This window comes from Charadrius vociferus, unplaced genomic scaffold, assembly GCF_000708025.1.
Source record: "Charadrius vociferus isolate BGI_N301 unplaced genomic scaffold, ASM70802v2 scaffold19, whole genome shotgun sequence".
Classification (NCBI taxonomy): domain Eukaryota; kingdom Metazoa; phylum Chordata; class Aves; order Charadriiformes; family Charadriidae; genus Charadrius; species Charadrius vociferus.
Window position 1 is genome coordinate 2,754,559 of NW_009650173.1, and position 24,617 is coordinate 2,779,175.

The 24,617-nt window shown below is 39.5% G+C and overlaps 1 protein-coding gene across 1 annotated transcript in view; it reads right to left on the bottom strand.

Moving 5' to 3' along the window:
- HIPK3 (homeodomain interacting protein kinase 3) overlaps nucleotides 1-24,617 on the bottom strand; it is a 60,672-nt gene that overhangs the window by 23,675 nt on the left and 12,380 nt on the right. The gene's annotated exons all lie outside the window — the stretch shown is intronic.

Sequence of the window (24,617 nt, forward strand, 5' to 3'; positions counted from 1 at the left end):
TCCCTACAAGTATCAGTTTGCTACACACATCAAATAATTGATATGCCTGAAAAGCAGAATGTCACTGATTTAACATTTTTGCCTTTCCTCCATATGTCCCCCAAATGATTTGTCCACTCAATGTCATATGCCTGTAATCACATTCTAAACTCAATACAGTCATTTATCTCAAAAACAAACAAAAAGTTTTATCTAAAAATACACTAGTACACTTCCCAACTGGACAGTACACGTAAAGCTATTTAAAATATCAATTTAATTACATAACTGCAAATCCCTTAATGCACTCAAATCAGTTCAATGTGATCAATTTTTAAATCACTTAAATGAAACCATTGCACTCGCTAAAGAGACCAGGTCTCATTTTTCACCTAAAAGAAACGTGAATTATTTAACCAACAGCATTTGAATCTATTTCTGTACTCAAGAACCAGGAAAATTGGTGTTGACACAGCTGCTAAAGGGGCTTTTAACATTTCTGTTCACATGGAACAGAACTCAAGTATTTCACAGATACCCACTTTAATTGCATTTGTTCTTTTCAAACCTTTTAAACCTGGTTCAGTCAGGGTATTAACAAAAGGAAAAAGAATTAAAATATCCAGTACAGAAAGAGGCCCAGAGACGTAAAGCATCACACTATAAAGTGATTTATTTTTAAAACAGACGATCTGGTATTAGCTTAACATGACACAGAACAGTAAGAAGGTGGTTAAAACTAAGAGGGCAATTCCCATTGCAGCTGGGCGGAACAGCGGCGTTCCGCTGACCAGGTAACATGCTGGTGGGGAAAATCACCATTTCTCACCTGTGTAATAGCTTAAAAACCTTACACTTCAGCACATGCTGCTGTATCATACTGACATTCCACATACAAAACAGAACCTCTGACCACAGTAAATTCCTACATATCTCATTTATCTTCTCCTCGGACATTTACCTTTATCAAAATATTCTTTAATTCACCAAATCGTACTGGATTGGGAAAAAATTCCTACGTTCATGCTACATTGGGTCAGAGAAGCTATTTTGTAGTATACAGCAGGCCAAGAGATGAAGCATCTCCATCCCTTTTCACATGGAGCAGTTGGCAGAATCTGTACATAGACACACTCCAAACTCCAAGGATGCACGTTCACCACTGGGGAAGGACTCCCAAAGCTCTGCCCCATCCCTGACCAGTGAAACCACCCGGGCTTCTGCTACAGGGAAAATCCGAGACTTTTCACAGATAAGAAAGTCTACAGGACAGGATATTCTGTTAAATATTTACGCACTTTCCATTCATACCAGCACTTCAGTTCTTCCCACCCTCGTCACAAACTTTCGGATGCTATTATATGAAGGATAAATCTTGTCACACTGGCGGTGAAACTGGAGAGGCTCAGTTTTCCACTGCCTTCGGAGATTTGGTTACAATAAACTTCTAGGGATCAAACTTAATATATTTTTGTAATGTGGGATCATGACACTGCAGTAAGTATCAGCTAGTTTTGTTATCCAAGAAATAAGTTTATTACATCTAGATGCCGCAAGACTAGAAATAGCTGTAAGAAACGTCTGCCTTCAGGCGCTGGCTGGGTGCCAGCCTGAATACGGTTGTTACAGATCTCTGTTAAAATATGCTTCCTTTTGTTGTATTATGTTACAGCTCTGAATAGTTAATGAATATACACACAGCCTATGGATATAGGGGCTTTAACAAATGCTTCTGCTAAAATAAGCCCTTTAAAACCTCATACATTTACTCAACAGTTAAGATGTGCACCATATAGAAATAGCCACAGTCAGTCGGTCTGTCACTTGTCTCTTTTGAGGGACAGGATTGCAAATAAAAGAAGGATAAGGGTAGTAAGATGACAAAAAAAAAAAAAAAAAAGAACGTTTAATGTATTTCACAATATAGTAATCTGTTAGGTTTTCATGGGTACCAAGTAGTTCTGCAATACCAACAGAATTGCTAACAAGTCAAAGGGATGTATTTAAGGAGAGGCAAGACCAGTGCTCCTCACTTCCCAACACCTGACCAACCATCCAAAAAGAAAGAGGAAAGAAATGTGCTCCCAAACAGGGCTACCTGCACCTCACTGCACTGCACTGCTGCACTGCACACTGAACAATCATTTTCAAGCTAGCTTGAAGTGAGGAAGATGAAGAGCTGCTGCTCCAGAGAGATGTCAAATTCCCTGGTTTTCGGGTTCAATGTCTCCTACCACAGCCTCATGTTGGTCGCTAAAATGGGGCAACTCTCCCACAGCAGACAGTTACAAGAGAACTTGTACTGGGTTTGATTATATTTAGATTGGTTTTAACCAGCTCAAATACTTTGTTTTCCAATTTTTACAAACTGTTTTAACAGTTTGCTAATGGTATGCTCAAAACAACCTTCTTTTTCCCCTCTACTTCTTTTAAACTTCCAGTTAAAAATCTATTTGGACAACCAGGGAGGAAAGGGTTAAGAAGGAAGGAGTCATTCTTCAATTTTTATTTTTTTAAGATGATCCACAGCTTTTTTCATGTAAGAAATATTTTTACATACAGCCTAACTACAACCATAGACATGAAATTAAGTGGTAGGAACTCCAGATGTCCCAACGCAGTCACTTTAACATCTGATTACTCAAAAAAGACTGTAACTTAGCACTTCTCTCTCTCAAAAGAACACCACACACACTCTACTGCTTGGTGTCTGTCTCCTGCAGATGACAAGATGCTCAGTACAACAGAAGCTAATGTAGTCCCCAACTTAGTAAATAGTTATCTGTTTTCCCATACCAAGACATCAACAACACCAGAATTTTTTAAACTTCTTAAGGATATCAAGTCTTACTTGAATGTACTTAAATGAAATTAAATGCAAGATGTTACAGACAGCATCTATGTCTTTCTTATCAATGTTAATTCCTTATAGATGCTAATGAAACATTAATTTCTTATCAATGTTAATTAAACATTAATTAAAAACATTAAAGAAAACTTCATTTAGAATTTGAAAGGCAGTATTACTACACTGCAAAGATTCACTTTCTTAAGCAACTACTCCTAGATTAACACATCTGAAATTCTCCTATCTCATTTGACACAGCACAGCACAATTCCGCTCTCTTGAAGGAGACTGTTCAATTGGAAATATCTAAAAAGATGAAAAACACAAATGAATATTTACTTCATCCGCTTGTTTGGATAGTCACATTTCTATTTATTACATCACAGACCATGAATATACATATTATTCTGTAGGGTTTTGTAAGCTTATGAGGAAAGAAACCACACAATTTGTTCTGTTAACTTGCTTAAAGACCAGAACATTTCATAAAATAATTCAGGTTCAGCATGTTAGCCAGCTTAGAATGAAGCAACAAAATAAGCACATTTGAAGAAAAGTCAAGTAACTCAAGGGAGGGTTAAAAAACAAAGAAAAACTGCACAAAATCAAAACCTTAGCATAGTAACAGAAAAATTCTTCCAACCTTTACACTGGGGACACAATGAATAAAGAGCACTAATTAGTCATATTAAAAAAATAAGTCATGACAAAAAGCATAAGAAGTCAAGCCATTTCAAATGATTACTATGTAGAAGTCCACAGTCAGAATTTAGAAAAAAAATTTACATGAAAAAGCTAAAACCCAACAGTTAATGTACATAATAACAACTGAAGAACAGCATGAAATAATAAAAGCAGCAGCTTCCTGGAACTGCTAACTTTATGAAAAATTCTGTTTAATACACAAACAATTTCTCAAATATGTTCCCCTGAAGGTCCTGTAACAATTATATGCACCCCCTCACATATCAAGGAAATGAGATTAAAGACTGAGAAATGTTTATTTCTATCCCTCTTCTGGCAGTATGAAAGGGTCAATGTATCTACTGCCTACCACATGCCATTGTTTTATTTATTGACCACCAGGCTGCCGCTCTGCAGATGAGAGAGGAGTATATAAATAGCCTTCCTCCCCTCATGTCTCCCACTCCTTTCAACACATCCATGTGATTTCTCTCCAAGACCAAAACCTTTAGCCTCCACCTATACCAATTTCCATGTCAGAAGCTGAAGGTAACGGTGCCATATGAGGAACACAGAGCAACTTGCTCTCCCCGGGTGCTATTGCCTACTCCAAAAATGCTGGACATTGGGAATGCCGGTACATCCTTAGCAGTGTCACCTTCTCATTACAGGGTTTGCAGTAAAATTCCTTCCAAACAGGCATGTGAGCCTTATCAAGCCTTATTTGACTTTGCAATTTAAAACACACCAAGTAAGAATTTTAATACTCTCTCTCCGTAATTTTTGGCTTCTGTATACTCAGATAGCTGAATGCAAATGTAGACAGCGTTTCTAATATAAGCATGCAACACAAAATCTATACTCTTCTCACGTAAACCAAACATGACTTCCCCTAACTACCACTGTTCATTGCGACAATGCCCAATACTTCATCTGCTCAGGATACGCTGTCATCATTACAATGAATATTTATGCAAAGAAGTCATCAAAAGGGTAGGATGTTTATCTTTTTTTACTAATAGCTTGTTCAAAGCCACCCTATGGATCAAAAGAACTCACGTAAACGAACCCAATTTGCAAGAGTTATAGTCAAAACGGATTACAAACCTGAGAATAACACTCCCCCCCACACACCATTACTAGCATAACACAAGCATATACTTTATGAAAGAAATAACCAACTACGGGTTGTGAGATGTGCAACTCTTCTAAAGAAAGGAGGTCGAAGAGAAAGATCAGATGCAGTGAAGAAGTCAATGAGATGGTAACAAGGATTCTAACAATTGTTCTTACATACAATTAATTTTCTTCAACTACCAGTCTTCATCATGAATGTGGAGGACTGCAAACCTTTCTAAGAGATCTGCAAGAACACAGGAAAGACTCTAGGCTAGAGGGAACTGGAGGAAATATCAGTTTTTTGATATTTCCTCTATATCAGAAATATCAGAAATATCCAAAAATCAAGGCTGGAAATACTCAGAAAAAAAACCAGACACGTACACTTCAATAATCTGAAAGATGCAATGGGAATGAACCATGTAATGACAAAATCTGGATGATGAAGGATAGAAAGAACAGTTGGTTCTCAAGTGCATTTGTGATGGACCTCACAAGGAATTTCAAATATGCAATTAGATCAACACAATGATAGCCAGTAGACCATACATGGTGTACAGTAAACCATAGTGAAAATTAATGCACATTATTCATTCACTAATTAAATTATCCACAAGAATTAATAGGTTATAAATTAACCATCTTTCCAATGGAAAAAAAGCTAGACAACTTTACAGATTACTCGAGAAAAATATCTTACAATTGGGATCAAACATAATCAGGGTATCAGTACTTATTTTTAAAGGACAAAGACATCAAAAATTATTATGCCTTATATAAAACTAGTGATATTCCCTCACCTTGAATAGTGTGTGTTCACTTTTGAATTCTGTGTTCAGTTTTGGTCACCCCCATCTGAAAAAGGATACACCAAATAGAACAGACGCAGAGAAGGACAATATAAATTAAAGACTTGAAGAGACTTAGGTACAAGAAGAAACCCTGGTTAGAACTTTAAAGCTTCAGGAAAGAAAGACCAGTAACATTACTCAAATTATATATAAAATAATGGAAGAGAGGCAGCCAGGTGTTTCTAATGCCCTGCCTCACCACAGAAGACCAAGGAGTCCCCCACTCCTGGTACAAATATAAAAGTGGGGCTTTTTTAAAGCCAGAATACACTTAGCCTTTGAATCATGGGTCACTGTTGAGGTAAAAATATTAAGAATATTTAAGAATGGATCAACAGAAAAAATATCCACAATGGCTCTAGATTAAACAGTGAGCTTCATATCAATGTACAATAAAAAGAGCCAACAACTGTGCAGAATTGGAAGAAACTTGCATCGAAAGACACTGAGGTGCAACCTTCTGCTATGGTAAATTCTCTCCAGCAACAAAATACCAGAATACATAGATCACAGATCCAAAACCTTATGTATCTCTCATTTCCTACATATTAAAATCACTATTGTTGCACAAAGATAAAAGCTACTCAAGCAAATGCCTTGATCCAAACTAAAAAGTCTCTACAGTCTTCTTCATAGAATCATAGAATGGTTTAGGTTGGAAAGGACCTTGAAGATCATCGAGTTCCAACCCCCCTGCCATAGGCAGGGACACCTCCCACTAGACCAGGTTGCCCAAGGCCATGTCCAGCCTGGCCTTGAACACCTCCAGGGATGGGGCCTCAACAACCTCTCTGGGCAACCTGTTCCAGTGCCTTACAACCCTCAAAGTGAAAAACTTCTTCCTAATGTTTAATCTAAACCTGCCCTCTTCCAGTTTATAGCCATTCCCCCTCATCCTATCACCACATGCCCTAGTAAAAAGTCCTTCCCCAGCTCTCCTGTAGGCCCTCTTTGGGTACTGGAAGGCCGCAATAAGATCTCCCCGGAGCCTTCTCTTCTCCAGGCTGAACAGCCTCAACTCTCTCAGCCTCATGGTCAGAATAATTTTTATCCATAATGCCACTTCATCAGAATAAGAATTATGTCAATAGAATTTATAGAAGTCTTTTAAAAAGTTGTGTTAAGGTAAGATGTTCACTTGAGTGACTTTTTCTTAAGACCATTTTCACAGTTCAATTGTCTCTTGCTTTTAAGCCCACTGGAATGTTAGAATACAGATTGGTAGTGTCATGTGTTAATGTACATTTCGTCTTTGAAATGCAAGTACGGTACACTATGCCAGACAACGAGCTTTCCTCCCATTCCTTTGAAAGGATGTTGCTGGAAATCTGTAATGCAAAACGGCATTATAGATTTACATTCACAATCCTGGCTTTTCTTGTACAGTTTTCCAGTGTTCTTTTAACTCTGCTATGATTAGGCATTACAAAGTACATAACTAGCAAATTCTGACTTGTTGGGTTTAGTTGTTTTTTGGTTTGTTGGTTTTTTTTTAAACTCTAAATATGTAAGAGGATTTAAACTGAAAGCAAAAAAGTAAGTGCTCAGAAACAGACTCTGGAAACATTAGTTAAGCTGGATAGAGGCATCTGTGTCTCTGAGGTGGCAGGAAAGAATCAGAAATACCGCTTTGCAATTTAGGGCTATGTCACCATATATCACAAAACACAGGGATAACAAAGAAGATATGAGAAGTTATCCCCTCATTCATAATTTCACTCCTCTTTTGAAGGAGTCTGGTGCACTACCAGACCCTCACGTGGCAAGCGATAGTGAAGACAGGAGGAAATGAGTCACCGTGTCTCCTGTAAACTTCTAAGGCCGCGGTATTGCTGTGGTGGTGTCCGCAGTGCTGCACAAAAGGCATTCTCATTTCCTGCTAGAAAAAAAAAGCTTCATTTTGGCGTAATAAAACTTTTTCATAGAACTATGCAACGTTCAATGGCTAGAAAAGACCTACTTAACATCACAGCCTTCCACCGTTATATATAACGTACAAGACTGACATGCAGCTGCCAGTTTAACTTTGAACCCTGATCTGACCTTCAGAAGAAGATAGAATTTAAAAACCTTATATAGAGAGTAGCCCAAATATGTAACTACTTACAAAAAGAAGCAATCACTGAAGAAAGAGTTAATTTGAACACAGGGCTCACAACTGAAGGGGGAGAAAAAAAGACAACAGGAAATCAAACTAGACAAGTAACAAATAAATCTTAGCTAATTTCATCAAATAAAACAAAATTACAAGCTATCCTAGCGCTCTTTCCTGATACTGAAAAAGAATTTTGTTTTGAAAAAGCCATCACAAATTTTAACTTCATACACCTTCTTTGTGATTTTTTTTTCAGCTGAGAATAATAAAATAAGAAGTGATTTCAACAGTTTCTTTTCCACTTATTCACTATCTCAAGTGAAATGAGATGTTGATTTTATTAAAACCAGATGTTTATCCTTCTGCCTTTTCATGATTTTGTTTTTCTTTAGAAAAACTGCAACTTACCAAGTGATTTATTTAGGTACTTCATATGCTAAGCAGTTTTTGAATTACATCAAAATTAAGCAAAGTAGATACTGATGTAGCAATATAATGAAGGGAATCGCATACAGAGAAACTCTTCAGATGCTTTATTGGTAAATAAAGTCTGCAATTTAATACATTTTATTTACATTTTGGATAGCAAAGTGCCAATATTCAAAGCATCAAGTTAGGTTACTTACCGATAACTGAATTTTGACAATGGCCTTCATGTACTTGCCCTTGCGTGCTTTACTCCTAACTGTGAAACCACCTTGCGGTGCTTTACCCTTGAGAGCCAGCGGTGGCAAGAGATGGTCGCGCCGAGGTTGCCCCTGCCTTCCCCTGCAGTGGGGAGCGCGCTCTGCCTAAACGCCACGCTCCGCTCCCACCAACAACCTCAAGGCAGGGAATAAGGCACGCAGTTCAGATGGCACCAAAGTCACGCATGAGAAGTAACTCCCTTCTTCTCAAAGAGGTGAGTTTCCTCATCTCCTGCCTTCCTACGGAGTACGCAGTTGCGCCTGCAGCCTCCCAAATCCTGCCCCAGACTACAGGGGTTTGTAGGCTGTTACGAGGGCATGTGTGTGTATATGTACACGCACACAGATGTCTTTCCCACATCTCTTTCTAGAAAGACCTAAATACCCTTTCTTCTGCAGTTTTGCAAGCAGTCATACTAACTTCCCGAGCTGCAATAACAACCTACACATCTAATTTAATGAGATGGTGTCTATCATATAGTGTGTTGTTCCTCAAATCCCTCCCTATATGCTACAACCACTTTTGGGGGGTTGGTTTCCTCTCTTCTCTTCTTTCTTTTTATTGTGGCAGGGAGGAAGGAGGGATGGGAAGAAAAAAGAAACTACGCCTAGAAGATGAAAATATCCAAAATCTTGTGCCAGAACAAAAACCCAAGCTGAGCTGGTGAACTGTCCAGATTATTTTTGGGGAAAAAAAACAAAACAAAACCAAACACAAAACCCAAACCAAAACAAACTATCTTGAAATTATCTTGCTTGGAACAGAGATAGAAGTTAGGGCAAGCACAGGTAACTGTGGAAGACCATCAGTGGGGCAGCTGGAAGCCACTAACCTGCCTCCATCCGAGAGGAGAGCCAAACACTAGCAACGATTTCCAGTTCTCAATAAGCGTAAAAGAAAAATGAGAACAGCACAGTGTGGGCAGTTTCAAGGCCTCACAAATCAGAGATGCCAGATCTTAATTCTCCCCACCTTTTGCTTTGTTAGCATTGATTTTGTGGGAATATCAACTTCTAACTCTATAAGGGTCTGCATGGACTTGAAGTGTCCAAACCCACCAGCTGAAGAAGAGGTAGGGAGTTTCTATGAAAGAGTAATAAGCAGGGCAGTATTTGCTTGTAGCATCCTCTTCAAGAATAGCAGGACCCTGTAGGTCAGTTCTGTGTGAAGGCTTCTTGCGCTTTCACTCCCGATGACAGCACTGCTGCATCTGACAAAGTCATGATGGTACAAAGTCATGCCAGTCCTAGTTTAGCAAGCCCAGTCCTGCCGTAAAAACCCTACCAAGGGACTCCCACCAGACACAAGGGAATGGAAAGAGGTATCAGTTTCTGATATGGCTGATTAGCATGAGTCTCTCTCTTATTTATTTATATTTAAACGGTTTCTCACTTTGCCATTGTTCAGGTAAAATACCAGAGAATGAAAGCATATGGCTGTTATGTCAAGAATCATGCAAATCATATCGTATTACTTTACATTAATTAGCTATAAAAACAAACAAACAAACAAGAGCAAAAGAAAATTCCTTTCATTCTGCAGCAACACTTGCAAAAGAGTTTGCCCTCCGCCATAGGGCAACGACACGCCTGCCTGCTGGAGGTCTGCAGCTCAGCCACAAGAGCTTGATAAACCACAAAGCTGAAATCATTTTCTAGCATGCATCGGTTGCACAACAGCTCTTCAGGTAGGCATACTGCACTGGGAATGAACACACCATATAGATATCTGAGAAGGTAAGAAAATCTGCTCACATCCTTGTCCATTGTGAAAAGATTTTTTTTTGTTTTTTTTAACTGCTGATGTCCGCCCACCTGGATGATGCAAAGTGATATTCTGATGAAATTTTGCAACTCAGATAAATTTGGAATTTTAAATTGCATTGTTTGAATTATAGAAAGCTCACCAAAAATAAACACCATTGCTCCTGAACAGGCAGGGCAATGTCATGTCATTCATCTCTCAGACCTTCAGATCATCCTGTATTCATAAGAACTAGTCTGTTTATCTTATTTAACTTCCTAATGATGTTCTACAGACTACTGGAATAAGGTTTTCACAGTCTACTATCCTGACTTGTAGACTGAAGGGTGTTGCCCATGACACCATCCCGCCTTCAAAAAAAATATTTGTCAGAAGAAAAGAAAAAAAAAAAAAGAAATCTGTAATTTTAGAAAAATGCCAGTATTTTCATTACAGAAAATTTATGTAGTGATACTGGATTATAAAAATATTGTCAAATCAAGAATCAAACACTGACAACATGGCATCAGGATAAAGAGACAGCAGGCTTGTTAAAGTTGTTTCATTTTAAAAAGAGAAACAAGCAAAAGACTCATAGGAGAAAATAACAGTTAAAAAGAAACATATCGGATTAACAGTGATATTTGATCTCTTAAAATTCAAATATTCAAAGCATACACAATTAAAAAAAAAGTAGTGTCTAGCAAAAAGTCAAGTACTGATGCCAGAGCTCCACATAGGAGATTCGTGTCCTGTTCACTAAGTAAATGTAAGACTAGAATACCTTTCACTTTGGATATTCCCCTATATAAAGTATTAGCTAATCACTTAATAGCTATGTCAGCTGCTAAATGGAAAAAAAAAAATAATAGAAACATTACAAGAAAGTTATGACAGAAAACACAGAGCAGCAACTGGGGCAGGTGGGTTAACATACATGAAATTAAATCTGCTTTCTCAAGGTTACACTAGTAGAGACTTTTTGGTGAATTAATTTTTTTTTTTAAATACTTCTATGTTTGAAATCTACTGCTAGATTCATACCCAACAGATACGTGTCTGGCACCATTTTTTATTGGGATCTGTTGCTTCCATACAACAATGCGGAAAAAAACCACCCAACATACAGTACACACCAACGTTCAACAACCTTAATTTTGATTTGTATGCTGCTGTAGTAATTTATGATGCACTGGCAAGTGAACTGACTGGCTGACCTGTTGAGTTTTTCCCATACAAATTCTATGATTAGATCCCTGGTGTAAATATGACACCACCAGAACAAGTCACATCCTTACCCACGGTTTAGTGATCCCACTAACATAACCATGGGGAAATACTGAAGAGCCTAAGCTTTGGGGCACTATGGAACTTCACCTGTCAATGTTCAGACAAAACTAAGAAATGACATTAGAAAATTTAAAAGGTTATTTTTTTCCTCCCCAACGAATTAACGAATTAAACCTATGGACTGCTAGCGAGGAAAATTACACAAGTCTATTCTGGTAAGCAAGACTGTAAGACTTCAACCTTCCAGTTATGTCACATCACCTGCTTGCCACCGCACTGCGGTCTGCTGAAAGAATCCATGTGCAACAGTCCCTCCACGTGTTTCACCCCAGTCTGGAACCCCACCACTATCAGTCTGCTGTTTCTTCCCTTTTTTGTTCTCCTTAGATACTTTGCGCTCTCTGATTTTTCTTACTTTTTCTTCCCTGGTTTCCTGTTTTAATTTATTTGTCCTTTCCTGTTGAAAGGAGAGCCCGTCTATTCTTAGAAGAGTTTCGGATCCTAAAATAAACTGCTTAACTATGTATCTATTACATGTAGATTGATGTCACATCAGACCCTGACAACATGCTGCAACAGGAATGTGACTACAGCAAAGCAGCCTAGCATATCTGCAAGCTCTGCTTCGCAAAAGCTTTAAAAGTAGTATTACATACAAAAATGTAACACACACTACTCAAACATTAAAACAGAGAGTTGGGGTTTCTTCCCCCCATTTATTCTTCCCACTACATAAATGTTGGTATCTTTTTTAAAGTAGTTCTTGCCTGGTATCTAATTCTAAAAACCAGACCCTCTACGGCTGCACTAAAGAGGAGGAAATCAGGGTAAGCAGATTATACTGGGAATTCTTTTTAATCACGCAGAATGTCATAATTTTGCTGTCAGAGCAAATAAAAGTTAAAAACAGGTAGTTCAGTTTAGAGAAAAATGATAATAAAGGGATCTAGATAATAATTGGATAGTAACGGGAGCTTTTCATCTGAGTAAACCCTTTGAGTCTGGTCCAGGACACTAATAATCGTGAGCAGCTCATTATTTATGGCTAAAAACTCCATTCTGTTCCTAATACAGGCAGACCCTCACGTTAGGAAAAGGCACACTTGTTGACAATATCAACAGAAGCAGCAAGGATCAAATAGACAGGGAACTTTCCCCTCATTTACAGAAGTGCTACTGCTCAAACAGGGCTGTCGCACGCCGACTGCGCAGTGCCTTCAGCTGCTGTTGTGTAACGATTTTGGTCTCCAAGAGCAAAAGGAAAGGTAAGCTATCTATCTTCGCTGCCTGTTCTTCTCAATGTAAAGAGAAAATAGTACATGGAATTTCACAAGCCTCTGCAAGAAACTCTGCTGGCAAAGCGTGAGGAACAATAAATATCTGAACTTTAAAAAAGAGTAGTAGTCATTTCAAAACCACAACCGTCCGTTCATTTGAACTATTAAAAATGCATTAATACAATACCAATAAGGATTATGAAGCACTCTTAAATATGTCCTAAACTGAGAATTGACGTATATACCACATAATATCCATAATCCATCTAAGCACCACACTACGTCAAGGAGATATGCTAGTTTCAACTTCTAAATGACTTGCACCAAAATACAAAACCAAAACATGCCAATTAAAAATTTATTCAAATTGCCAACAACAAAAGTTGCAAAAATAAAGCCAATGGGAATTCTGGCTACTTTGCATGTAACGTAACCTTTGGCCAAACCCTCAATGCTGCCCTAAGGGCTAACGTATTATGAGAATCTACAGAGTGGGAGTATTTACTGGGAACTTCGGCTCTTTGAAAAGATGAAAGCTAAAGTTCAGTTAACAAATCTCTTCTAAAAAGGCATTTGTGATTTCCTTGGAGACGTGGGGAATTCACACTTGTTTCGTTTCCAACATATATGATTTTTTCCAAGGGAAAAAAAATAATCCTCAGATCAGCGCACTACCTTTTTTTAGTCCCAGGAACTATTTTTTGATTATGTTGTCATACCACAAATTGACAGGACAAACTTTCAAAGAGCAGCCCTGCGTTATGTCATCACTTTTTAGTAAGGCTCCCCACACTGGCCTTCCCGTGCCTTCACTAAGAGAGTTAATATTTCCTTTTGAGTCAAGTTCATTAAGTTTTCTGGGATTTTTACATTGTGTTTTTCACGTTTAACAAAAGCAGCCCACTACTGCTCCATTTCAGCAATGTCCCGAGTTTGCTCCTTGTAACCAGAACAGTCCCTACACACACGCGCGCGCTTCTATCAGTGGGGGAAATCTTTGCATTTTAATTCTACATTCATGAAGTTATGTAGTTCTTTTTGGCCACTGACATCGGCCAAAGGTTATAGCTAAAATCAGACAGGATCATTATCATCAGCTCAGTGGGATTTTTGTATAGCATGAATTTCCCCAAAGTCAGTTTGTCTGAATGTTTGCCTTGTGAAATCTTGATTTTAAGATTGACAGAGTCAACTTTTTATTGACTAGACATGATTAAAAACTTTTATTATCCATAGGGTATAAAACTTACATTACCCAATAGGGTAGCATAAACTATCACAAGCAGAGCAATATACTTAAAGAAATCCTTGGCAGTAATCCCACTGCCAAGACAGACCCATAAATTTGTTTAGAGTTACCCAGGAAGAACTGCTGTCAATCAGCCTTGAAAAGGCTCTATAAACAACATATAGGTTAACGATGCTGCCGGGACTTGGGTGGCAAAATTACCCATTGTCAAACCATTGCCTAGATGCTGGAATACTTGAAGCCTTATACAGAAATAACCTCTTGAGAATAAATAGCTGGAAACAAGAACAGCATCAGACCTACATCAAAATCAAAATAGGAGAGACTTAGAGGCTAGTAACATAACCTTATGAGGAAAAGAGTCCATTAGAGCATAATGATAAATAAGAATATTTTCATTAGTCATTTGAGAACTAGACTAGATGACAGTGACAAACTTTTTTTATTATTATTTTCTGACTCTGACACTGCAAATACCCTTAAGCAAATCAGCTTGTACTATGATTGAAGATTATAGATATTTTTTTTTAAAACATAAATAACTAAAAATAACCAACTGGGAAAGACATAAAACCCAGCAGGCATCCAGAAAAAACCCCAAAACTGCTTTTTTTTTTTTAATGAAATTTTAATCTGAAGATAAAATTCACTGTAGTCTACAAAAAGTATGTCGATGACTTACCAAGTCTTGGTATTGGTACTGTGAGTACCTAAAGACAAAAAGCTGCTTTGGTGAAGTACAAACGAAAGACGTCTTTACCTACACTTAGAGACCTCAAGAAACTGTCTTCTGAAATAAAAGGCAAGATGGTCCTGCCCCCAAACAGAGATCATTACATTCTTATGTTCTCCAAGGATGGTCAATGACATATTACAGTATCCACTTCAAGGCTTATTGAGCATCATGTAGCAATAAAGTGCATTACGATTACCAAGTTTTCTCCCAAAGTTGTTTACAATTCCCTTGAATAAGCGATCATATACATTTTTGTAACTTATAACCGTAACAGTGGAGAATATTTACAGACCTGTTGCAGTTAAATCTGATCTAAACCGGTTTACATGATTTATAAAACTACAGGTGTGAAGGTTTCTCAAAGATGCCAGACCTGTTTCTAAATCTTTTTTATTATTTTAAACATGACAAAAATAGACTCACTAACAATTGCATATCCCTGATTTCAGTTTAAGTTCACATGCAGTTTTGCATATCCCTGATTTCAGTTCAAGTTCACATGCAGTCCATACAAACTGTGGCAGATGACTGGTTGCCACTCACTTCCTTCCAGTATCTTTCCAATGTCAAAGCAGCCTGGTGAGCTATCAGGAACACTAACCAACCAACCAACTTAACAAGCATCATCAGATTTTATCTGCCCAGATCAGGACAGGGGGTGGGATATTCAACTTTGGTTGACTAGTTTCATTAGGGGGGAAAGAAAAAAAACCAAACCAACTACAGTCAGCCTCAAACATCTAAGATTGTCCTCAAATGTGTTACATCTGGAAGGTTTAAGTACTCTATAGCAGCATCTTTTAACAAAGAATGGCATGGCAATCTTAACAATGCACGCTGTTACCAGCTCTACCAACTTCAAGAGCGCTACTGAAAACGGTGTGTGCTCTACAGAATAAGCACATACCTCACCGTATTGTATATTTCTTATCCCCCACTGGTGCCAGTACACCCACCGAAATGAGAGACAAGTGAAACCAGAGAGTTTCTTCGTTTCACTGATCAGCGTAGAAAAAAAAAATAACGTATGTTAAAAATCTATGAATTGAGAGATGGAAGTTACAATAGGAGTTAACTGAAGTAAGTTACCATGCATTTAAGCAGTTACCTTCTTCCTTCTACTCAATTTGAATAGTCGCTTAACTGCCGAACCACTGCCCGTACCTGCAGGAGGGGAAGAGGACGGGAGCTGAAGTGCGTCCAGGGGAACTCTATGGTGAAAACTGACCCCTGGGGACACCTATTTATCAGGCAGGTAAAGCACCGAGCACTGGCTTCATAAACTTCTCCAAATCATCCGTGTGCCTCCATGCAAGCTTGCCATGATTTAAAAAACGGTGTATAAACGCAAGCGTAACTACAATTATCATAACATTTTGTATTTTCTAAATAGTAAACAGGAACAGGCAAAAACTAGCTGACAAAGTCAATGCTTACGCATATCAACACAGCTTTAGATAAGAATGTTCTGAAATAAATAGCACCCAAAGCCACTGCATGTGCTGCTGCTTCAATAAGGAGTTATTGCTGTGTCATAACCGTGTCAAAAAAAAGAAATCACAAAAATATCAAGGCAATGTTTACAAGTTGCATGATTATTTTAAAGGTAATTATTTAGCTAGAACACATGACTCGTATTTCCCTATGAAAGGCTCTCTACTTAACTGGATTAACACACTATTGATAGCTAAATTCCACTGCCGGAGGCTACTGTCAAGTCATCATTTCCAGAACAAACCTATAAGCTATTTTCTTTATCCTGTGTGTGACTATTACAACAAGCTCATCATGAATTTGCTCCCAAAGTGCTCTAAAAAAAAAAAAAAAACTGCTGCAAAGAACATTCAAGAGATGCATGACACAGGATTACCTGTTCTAATGAAATTAGACTGTACATCAGTCACAGGTTGGAAGGCTAAATACATTTTGCAGCCAACCAAGAAATCAACATCTAATTTGTCAATTATTTTTTTTTTAGTTTAAAGACGATTCAATTTTGATGCTGTGAAAATTGAGTATCGCCTGAAACTCAACTCCCAGGCGTTTTCTAGGGAAAGCGAATCCAGCTCTGCATGCTCCGCAAATATTTCTCATGAAAATGTTTATGTTTTTCCTATCAAAAGGAACACTCAGATATGTGCACTCACTTTCTCCACCCACTTATTAACACACACGTGATACATAGGAGATTTATTAATACACGGAGAAGTTAGCTAGGAGATTTATTAATACATGTAGAAGTTAGCTAGGAGACAACAGAAATAACCTACCTCAAAAAAATGACATTTCTTGCACAAACATGCACTCAGGGTAATGCTACTGCAAAACACACCCCGTCCCCGTCCTCGCCCTCCCTCGCCCTTCCATTTCTGCAGGATGGTAACGCAGAGGTACAGCAAGGAAGAGAAACTCCTGAGCCCTCCATTTTCATGCAGTCACCAAGAGCCATGTCAATACAAGCACAGCCCTCTTTTTTTTTCTTTTAATCTCATTCGCATTTGTAGCATTTAACCAACATCAGAAAGAAGCGAACTTAAAGTGGAGTCATGGTTTGCTCCTACTGTGCTTCACACAAAACAGAACTGATTTTAAAAGTTAGGTTTAGTAACAGGAACAACAACAACAGCAACAAAAAAAAAAAACCAACCACCCAACTGGTTCCAAACTGGGAAATTTTGAAGTCAAACTTCCTTCCTCCTCTCCCAGCAACACTCTGTTTCCTGATGTTAATAACGCCAGATGGGAGATAGAGCACAGGCCTTCCTAATGAAGGGCCCCAAAACATCCTAACAAAGGGCCAAAGGGGAATAACCAAAAAGGTTAAAGTACACAAGGGAACATTTTCGTTAGGGACGGGGCAGGCTGATGTGCTGGCTGCAGACAAGGGACTCAGAAAACAAGTTACAGTTCCCTCAACCTGTGCTGGCAAGAAGGACTACCCTAATGGACTCGAACAGAGCTGCTTAGAAAATTTTATGAGACCATCTTTCTGACACAATATACCCTATTTTCCTGGGCTCTTGCCTGGCTCAGCAACATCAGCAGCCAACGATGACATTTCAAAGCACTGGTCACTCATGCAATAAATTGTCTGCTGCACCACAGAGCAGCTCCTCGGCAGGACCTCCTTGTACAACCAATACTACATCTATTTCATAAGACGGAACTGGACTGTGGAGCTCCACCGCTGGAGTTGGCCATGCCAGAAGTGTATGTCTTTCAAAAAGAAAAAAAACAAGCCAAAAACCTACCTCTAACGTGCTACTGGACACAAAAGGTCCCACCTAAGGAAGCTAATGAGCTCAGCCTGCCAGCAGCTAGGAGAATGTACTGGGAAGTATCAGTAGAAATGTACCTTCTTTGCTGCTTTGTCTTTGCTTTGGCTTTCGCTATCAGCCACTATCAAAGACTGGATACTGACTGGATCTTTGATCAGAGCTGGTTTTATATTCTTCAGAAGGTTATTAGAGGCTCACAGATGTATTCCGCAGTGCTTTACCTCATCCTGCCTTTTGCTGAATGGGTTATGTTTGATAACATGAAATAATGTGATTGAGCAAAGGATGAATCCCCCTTTATAAAGGAAAGGATATTATACTGGCATCTAGATCTACTTGAAATACATTTGTTGTTTCACAGGAATGTGTGTCTAATAGTTATTTTTACTTTTGCAAAATGTATCAAAAACATAACCCCTAAGCACGAATTTGTCAGTTGTGCAAATTCCACAAGTCGGGTTTCAAAGCATGACAAAGTTTTCACATTTTTCTTTGGCAAGTCACACACAAGCACAATGAAGAAAAAAAAAAAAAAGACTACGGCTAATGAAAAACACACATTGGAAATTTAGTTTTACTGTAAATAAAAAATACACAAATGAAAATATTGTCTTTAAAATCCAGTTCAAAAACTAAGTTTCACAAAGAATAAAAAGAGACTCTATTTAACCACATCATAGATTAATACCCAGGGAAATGGGTATTAGTCCTTTTCAGCTACCAGTTCTTCAGTAACATGTAACAGTCCATTCAACGCACGGGGGAAAAAAAAAAAAAAAAAGCTGTGAATAGAATAAATGATGTACAACAGATTTAGGAAGAAAAAAAAAAGGATATTTTAACTTGCAAAAGAAAATATTCTTAACTGCACATAGTCCCTTTTCAGTGACTCCCTTTGCATTCCTACCTCTTTTGCACACTAAAAATTCTACTGTGCCACGTCGCCTTGAGCTGGCGAGGAGCGTGGGAAGGGTCCAATTGCGTAAGATGTTATTAAGGCAGCAAAGCTGGCTACTTAACTGAAGATACTTAAATACTCAAAATAATTACCCAGATTAGCCAGCGACTCTCAGAGCAGAGAGCTGCTCACCTGTAGCGTAATAAGGTGTTGTTCAAACACACTGTCCCCACGTGCATTCTGCGTTAGGTATCCGTGCCCCATGGGCTGATGGTGGGAGACGCCGAGCCTTGCGTGTTTACCGCGAGGCAGAATAGGACTTACCACTATTCCCGGTACACCCACACACTTCCAAGTGATGGAAGACTTCCCCAACCACAGAACTAATTATGGTATGTCAATAAGGTAAATATGTCCTCCAAAAAGAGTTCATTTACAGGCATCAAGTATTTTTCCTTCAGAGCAGAACAGCAGGAACTCCTAAGGATACCTAGTAGTACTGATATCCTTTAAAGAGGCATCTGCTCAAGATGCTGCGGTTAAAGGACAGTACTTAGCGGAAATATGTGAAGAATCCCATATGGCAGTCCTTCAGATGTCAAGCGCCGGAGTGTATTTTAGAACAATCTGGGCTAATTTTAATTTTTCAGATACTTTCTCATAGGCTCAGACCCACAGAAGTTTGGCACAAAATGCCATACACTATTTGAAGCAAGTAAGACATTATGAAATATTTGCTTCTACAAGGGAGGGTAAAAAAACCCAAACCAACCACAAAATTAAATACAGCAACGAACTCCTCCGAGAAGACAGTCCTGTAAGTTCAGGTATATACAGCTACAGTTATCCTGACGTGATTCTGAGCACGCACCCTCTTCCCATTCCCCAATACATTCTTGGGTGGGGATGTCCTTTGCTTTTGGGGGTTTGGAGCTTTTTGTTTGTTTGTTTTGGTTGTTGGGTGGAGGTTTCTTTGTTTGGATTTTTGTTGGAGGAGGGAAAGGGGGGGATATGGGTTTTTTGTCTTGTTTTTGTTAAATAAAGTTCCCTGCCCTGTCTGCACAGTTTTCTGTTCTTGCAGTGGCAGTGCCAGTCATGAGAAGTAAGCAATGGGCTGGAGAGGGAACTAAGAACACACAGCCTCTTAGTAAACATCAGGAAATGATTTCCATTTTAGAAGTCAGGAAGTTTTTCACACATTTCTCCCCAGGTCTTTGTGCCAAATTCTGCTGAAGAAGAGAATCTGCTGTCATGCCAGACAAATGTGAACAAGCTTATCAACAACCGCTGGACTTACACTTTGTTGTTGCTGTTTTTCTGATTTGCACAACTACTCGCACCGGAGAAGAATGAACCCTAGATCTCTGTTTTGCCTTCTATAATATGCTTGTTGTCCTTGTATGTTAGTTAGTCAGACCAGAGCTCACTAGTCAGATGGCTACTGCAAAACAGCAAGGATAACAACCAACTTCTTCCTTTTCACCTTGCAGAAATCCCTGGTTTGAATCTTCCCTGTGCTCCACAGCTGCTGTTCGTACTGCTGGTACTGGTACCTTCAGGACTTTCATCTGCTGCCAGATTTGGTTTGACATACAATGAAAGTTTCAGTGGTAAAAATGCACACTTATGCACATGAAGAAGTCAACCGAAAAAGCTCTGAAGTCAGCTCTGAAGTTTCTTCGAAAATCCCCACTGCATTAGACCCACCCAGCAACCACCTTATATCTTATCGCAGGAGTTCCTTGCGTTACCCATTTCAGAACTGCAACTGTAGGCCACCAAACGTCCCCTCCAACAAACTGCTCACGGTCCATCTTCAAAACGGGTGTTTTCACTTGTCCTCACAGCTCAGCACTGGAAAGTTGCAGATGCAACATACACAGAGAAACTTCAGAGATTTATCTGTAACCATTCTCTACAGACTAATGAAAAAGTCAAAGAAAACATTCAAAGAATCTTTCAGAGGAACTACACTGACACAGCCTTGTGCAGAAGAAAAACTAATCTGCATCACTATAACTTAAGCATTGAAGAAGGCATCCACTCCGGTGACCACCATTAAGCTACAGATCACTTGTACTTTTTGATTTGCTAATACACACAAGCCTGTGTACTGTTTTTCATTTTTGCTTTCACCTCAAATCCCGTAAATCAGTTGCTTGACAAAATGTTAAGTTTGTCCCACAAAAGAGAGAGTTCTTTCTAAAGGCACAGCCCCAGAAAAACAACGAAGTTAAGGGGAAAACGTTTAAAAAATATCGTTATAAACTTCTGAAGCAAAGCTGAAATCAAAACACAGCAGCAAGGGGAAACGAGTTGTTGCATCTGATTTTATGCATGCTTAAGACACACAAACGATGCAATTCATGCACAAAGACTGAGGGGGTGTGTATGCAGGGGGATGTATAAATACGACACAACCACACCACCATATACAGCAGCCTTTCACATTATTTAAGCAACCAGAAATTAACAGACTAGCTTTCTGAAAGGTTGTTACAGTTTGAGGAACCCACAACACTTTATTGTCATTTAGACAATTATTCAATCACCTGATGACCTCTCCCCACCCGGCAAGGGAAATGGGGGGAAAAACAAGGAAACCCAAGGGTTGAAATAGAAGCAGATTTAATAGAGTAAGACTACATAATTAACATAATACTAAAGAACCAGTATTGATCTCAATACCAATATAAAATATAAGAGGATGACACTGAGCCCATTCTATCAATAGGAAGCTGTGCATTCCCAGCAGTGGACAGCAAATGTGGGACACTGCGAGCGCTACGGCTTCGGGAGGAAGGGCTCAGGGATCCGGCGCCAGAGCAAGAAGTTCTCAGGAAGGCAGCCATCAAGGGACAAACAGAACTTCTCAGCAAACTTTCTGATTTATGTTGAATGTGATGTTCATGGAATGAAATAATCCTGTTGGCCAGCTTGGGTCAAGTGCCCAGGTCTCACTCCTCATCCCTGCACCCGGCTAACTCAAAAACATTGAGACCTTGAAACCCCCCCACCATAGCTGGCTATGAAGTAAATATTTTCACCAATTCAGACACCAGAGTCTTCTAAAAGTATAGTTTTCCCAAGCATTGGAAGAGACCTTACTGAAAAGTCAAATTACTGAAAGAGAAATTCATCCTGTACTGCTCAAACCAGGACAAAGGTACCCATTTTGTGGCACAGTCCCTGGCTCCCCAGACAGCGCACGTTAGCCCCACTGCTGCCGAACAGCACTGGAAGCCACCAGGGAGTGCAGCCCCGCAGCAGCCGCCCGCTCCAGCGCGGGCAGGCGGGTCCCTGGTTCCTCCTCCCACTCCGGCACCGCACCGGTTCCCCTTCGCTTCTGTGCCAAGCGCAGGGACTCGGCTCTTCGGGAACCATCCTGGCGTGCTGTTCCCTGGCGCGGGTTTGAGCGTGCCAGCGGCACACCGCATCGCCGACCTCCCGAAGGGCAGGAACATCACTCCGTCACAGCGTTCGCCCCTGTGGTGGCTCTACACACCTCCCCTGAAGCCCCATCAGAAACGTGGGGAAAGCCACACCAAGCCCCATGCACAAACCAGGAGATCACAGGTCTTCTGGGTCAGGACAGGGAACAGCACTAATTACAAACTAATTAACTTTTAATAGAAGTTTTAGGCTGTCAGTAAGGGAGAGGAAGGGCTGAGGTTACTGTTCTGCATTTGGTATTCCTAATTCATATAACACTGTCTTCTGTGAAATGGTTAAAGTTGATATGGATTATTTATCTTGGGGGTATATGACCTATATACACTGGTTAGCTAATTGGTTAAACGGGTATCACACCAGCATTATTTCATACAAGCTTGCAAGTGTCAGCCAGTGGTCTCACGTAGGCTGGACCCTCCACGCACACAGAATGAAAAAGCTGAAGTGTCAAAAAATAGCTACAAAACAGGAAACCGCATAGGGCATGACCTCCATCCAATCTAGTAAACCTGCATTAAATATCAGACTCAGTTTTGGGGCTTCTCTTTTAATTTTACAACAGATGCCCCTGCATTAGAATGGGGGGTGGGGGGGGGGAAGTCATTGGATATCATGTGTACACAGGCTAATAATGATGCTACAGACAGAAATACAAAGAAGAGGGTGTTTCTCATATGTAAATGCTTAACGATCACAGCCAACGTAACCTCAGAACAACCAGAGATGAAGCAAAATAAAATTAGTGCTAATTAGGTTTAGGCAATCCTGAAGTTATTCTTTCAGGAAGGCAACTGTGTGGCTACAAACTGACTATCCCAAACGGCACGTGGCACCACTCCATCAGCAACCACCCCTGTGGGACAGTGATTCAGAGAGCAGGGCAGAGTACCCGGGCACTAACGACACATGCTAATTCCTGATTATCCTTCTGTGTAATACCCTACAGTGTTGCTTTTTTTCCCCCCCCTTGTTAAAGATCCGTCAGTTTCTTAACTTTTCTTGGTAGGTTTTTAACAGCTAAATGACTGCTGCCTCTATTAAACGCTACGTTAAATGGGAAAATTACACAGAACAAGACAACACTAGGGATGTCAGCGGTGTTGGTCAGGAAAAATCAGGTCTCTCTCAACTCAGTCAGAAGACTCGTACTCAGGTCATCAACTGATAAGGCAAAGACCAGTAAAGAAACAGCACAAAATAAACTTTGGTACCAGTTAAGCACTTGACTTTCATTAGAGCCTCTCTGCAGAAATTACACAGCGTAATCAGACGGACATCAACTTTAACTCCAGAGCTTTCCCAGCTACTTTGCGTGTACCAGTAAGCTTTTGACTTAAGAATACTTTCTTAGTGGAAGTTTGGAAATAATTCAAGGTTAGATGAAAACCAAAGCACAGTCAGAAGCTGTACCGTATAATCTATGCATTATATCCTTTTGTTCTACTTTCTAGGGCTCTTGTTCCCAAAAATGCTGAGGCCCTCTGCTCCACTTCTAGCTACTTTTCCAGAGAGGTAAAGTGTCCAAAACTGGCTGCATCTCCACACAACACCGTGCCCAGTGTGATTGTCTCATGATGGGAATAGCAAGTACATCAGTGCACAGACACCATCCTGCAATCTCTTGCGCTACGGTCAGAAACAGAACAGCAGCTGGAGCTGTCTCCAGTTGTCACCCACTGGTAGTAGCCAACGCAGAATTCATTCATCAGGCAGCTCTCTAGAGAAGCCAAACACTTACGGTATAGCCTCTGGACTTACCATAAGACAAAGTCTTACGAACCCCATGAACTACAGCCACTTGACTGAACTCAGGAACTTGGCCACATAGAAGATGCAGAAGATGTTTTAAATGCACCTCAGAAACCATTCTTATGGTGGGGGGTGGTGTTGTGTGTGGAAATGCTCATGAAAACTTCAAGGTTTTAAAAATACTCTTAACAAAATATGCATACCCAAATAGCATACTTTTTATATAAAGAAATACACACTAGATCTTGAGCTAAAACAGTACTGGATGGCAAGAAGTGAAAGTTTAATTATCAAGAATGAGAAAATTAACAGCTCAAAATTTTAAACATTACTGGGGTTCAAAAAAAGGCACTCGGCACAACATCCAGTGCTATTAGTGTGAACAACACTTTTGACATCAGACCTTTTTGGCAAGTATCATTAAGTGCTACTACTAATTTGTGACCTACAGCATACAATTGGTTTGAGCTGTTAGGGTAAAAAATTCTGAAGTTTTTCAGTTGATGAGGCTACAGTAATATGCAGTTTAAAAGCTTCATATAGTGTAACATTTATATAAAAGCCTTCTACATAAGTAATGTAATACATGCAGTTTTTCAAAGAAGTTATAAAAGGCACACACCCAGAAGTTATTCGGGATGAAGTTTTCTTTGAGAAAAAGTAATAGAAATAATGAAAAAA